Source organism: Xiphophorus maculatus, chromosome 20 (genome assembly GCF_002775205.1).
Source record: "Xiphophorus maculatus strain JP 163 A chromosome 20, X_maculatus-5.0-male, whole genome shotgun sequence".
NCBI classification, from domain to species: domain Eukaryota; kingdom Metazoa; phylum Chordata; class Actinopteri; order Cyprinodontiformes; family Poeciliidae; genus Xiphophorus; species Xiphophorus maculatus.
In genome coordinates, this window is record NC_036462.1 from 6,874,977 (window position 1) to 6,878,438 (window position 3,462).

The following is a 3,462-nucleotide window of genomic DNA, read 5'->3' on the forward strand; positions in this document are numbered from 1 at the left end:
TTTGCTGCTGAGTCTGAGGTGCATCGGTCCACGCCGTGGGTCATCCGAGGAGGAGAGTGGTCGTTTTGCCTTATAATTCTTTCATGATTTCTCTTAGCGGAGGAGGCACACATTTGGTGTTGCTCATCAGAAGTGAGAGAACATTCATTTTTTATTAGTTCACACGAGAAGCCTCTGCTGGTAGCCACACAAGCTTAAAACTTCACATAAAGAATCTCTTTTGTCTGCTAAAGACTCGACTGTGTTTAATGTGCAAAACGTGACTTTTCCCCACTAATGGTTTTATGATTTTGTGCTGTACCAAGAAGACAAATTAATTAAGAAATAAAGAGCGAAGGTGTTCATTTCCTGCTGGCATTTGTGTCTTTGTCGCCGCGACAGCCAGCAGCTCAGAAAATTGTGAGGAGGGTCAGGATACAGGAGAGCTGCCTGCCAGTGACAGAAATCCTGCAGGAGATGCTTGCTGCATCCTGATAAGTCTCCACAGGCAAAGCAGGGTGGGGGGGAGGCTGTGTGGGAGGTAGTAACACCAGCAGGAGTTCACACAAACTGAAAATCCTCACAAAAAATTTGGGATTAACATGACTTTTGCTGCTGTCTCTAGGGTCTTAATTGCTTAGTTTCTCATGTAGGCAGATTCAGAAATCCTGGCAACGGCATCGCTCTTCTCTGAAAGAGGTTAAATCATTAGGCGCTCTCTTTCCCTCCCCAACATCACAATCAAAGATGACTGATCCTCCTCTTTTAGCTCTCACCTTGGTGGCTGACACGCAGCCAATCTCAGGATGGTATAACAAGCAGATGCTCCTATAATGGGGTCTGTCCCAAACTGTCTGGCCTTTTTTAAAATGCCGGGACGCCCTTAGATAATCCCTGCAGGCGGCTGCATGCGTGCTGCACAGAGGGGGCTCTTCTTGTGCTGAGAATCTCTGATGATTGTGGTTTTTATAAATTCCATATCTGCTGATTTAATCTTGCTGTCTGCTGCCACCGAACATGCACTCTTACACAAAGAAGAGGTAATTCCCTCTTAATCCTGTTATCATATTATCAACTTCTCCACAGATATTACACTCCTCCTTCACCATCCCTCTGTGTGGCGAGCCGCGTTTTGTCTTTTTCTTATGAACGCACTCCAAAAGCCAGCAGGTCGGAATGAATCTGCAGGTGTAAGTGCATCTTTTCTTTTTGTTTTCACTCTGTGAAACCTGCAACTCAATGTAGTTGGCAGCAAAACCATGAATGCAATTTTTGCAGTAAATACAAAATGCTTGTTTTTAAATTATGATTGAATTCATTAGGGGATAAAATCTATCCAAACCCACCTGGCACAATATGAAAAAGCAATCGCCCACAAACCTAATAACTCTTGTAGTTATTGGCAGCAACAACTACCATCAAGAGTTTGCAGTAACTGCCAAGGAGAGTTTAACTTCGCTGTGGAGAAATTCAAAATTGTTTTAATTAAGCCTCATATTCAGGTTTTCAGAACCTCTTTAAGCTCATTCCATAGAATCGGATTAAACCTGAACTTTAACTAGACCACTCCAAAATCTTAACTATGCTTTTATAAGATGCTGATCCATTTCAAAAGCAGACTTGCTGGATTTAGATCATTGCCGTGCTGCATAACCCAAGTGTCCTTGAGCTTTTAGCTCACGAACTGATTGTCTGACTCCTCTCAGTCATTAGCAGGACTCTGGAGAATTTGACGATTGACTTGCAAATTACTTACTCTGTACTTTAACTTGGAGATATCCGAAACTTCAAAATTATGTTCTGCATGTAGTGGCACTTTTTTGCGCCACCAGAGGGCATTCACTTGTTGTGAGTTAAATGTTTCTGAGTGCACACAGTGAGAAGAAGTAAAACAAACCAAAGGAAAAGCTGTTGTGAAATTCATTCAATTCAGTCATGTTAATCCCAAAGGGAAATTGCATTATGCCGAGTTGTGAGGCCATAAAAATACCTTTAAATCAGCAGAACCTCATATTGCAACACTCCTAAGAACATTATTAAAGGATTAATGGAGAAATGTTGTGATGATGTGCTGAAAGAGCAGGAGCTTCTTAAAGAGACAGAGGACCAATTTTAAGATGTTAAATTTTGAAGTCAAATTTCTTTTAGGTTATGTTTGATATAGACAGCATTTTTTATAGCAACTGAAAGAAGCAAATTTACTTGATTGTGTTATAAAATGGCATAATGTGTCTGAAAAATATATAATACTACCCTTATAAAAATTGGTTTTTTGAAACCTTTCCAGACAAATATGTGTTTCATCTGTTCCTGAAAATCTTTAAGTTATGACTCTTTGTAAGATCCTTGCCTAATTCCTGTTGTCAGAAAGACTCAAATGGAATTGAATTAAGTTTAAAACTGCAGATTACAGCTTATTGAGGATTTTTTGGAGTGGTATTTAATTACTTTTTCATACAGTTAGGATGGTTTGGGTAGTTTTTTTCTCTTAATAAATGACATTACCATTTGAAAAATGCATTTTGTTTATCTGATGAAACATTTGTGTTTGACAGAAAAGGAAAAAAAAAATTAAATCTATGAGGGAGCAAATACTTTTCCACATCATTTCAAAATTTACTTTTTACAGATTAATAAAAAAAATTAGTACATCATAGTCATGTTATTTTCAGAACCTCTGGTCAAATTCAAATTATTCTCACCCAAAAATAGTCGCTTTTGACCCCGTAATTCTTCATGTGTTTTATATTTCTGGATCTATACGGCGCTGAAATGAATTTTTGATCTTTCTCTACTGCTTGTTTCCGTCTTCGCAGCCCTTCCCGTCCGCGTGTCATATCAGTCACGTTTCTGGTGCAAATTTATCCTGTCAGATCTTGCGGTGCAATTAGAAAGCCCAGCCGTTTGTCATTGATAAGGCTGTGGCAGCTCCTCTGGGCTCCACTTTACTTTCAGCTCATTAAGAAGATTAATTATTGTCATGCAGTCAAGTCTGATACCCCTAGAAGATGTTGTATTAGCCTTCGGATTTGGGCCTGACTGATTTGGCCTTCCATTTGTTTAAAGTATGAACCCTGCATTCAGCTGTTTGATATTAAACCTGTCGGGAAGCCTATTAAAGATAAGCTCTATCACTCACTTGGAATGAAAAGCTCATGTAAAAACTGGAAGCCCATTAAATGTAATCAGATATTGTTAAGTGCTGAGAATGAGGATTCAGTTGCAACCTGCTCAGAAAGACACATAACCTCATTTTCTGCCATGTTTTGTTCAGTTTTTGCTTCATGTTTGACATCAAGTTTGCAAACTGTTGCAATTGTTTCAGGACTCCTTCTGATCCGCTCAGACTTGGTGCTAACTAAATATATAAGCAACTTTAATGCTCTATCTGCCTCTGCTGTCTGAGAAAACAATTAGAAACATGTAGATGATGAAACACAGAAGGTCATGGTGGTGCCATGTGGAAGTCCCTCAGATGCAAAA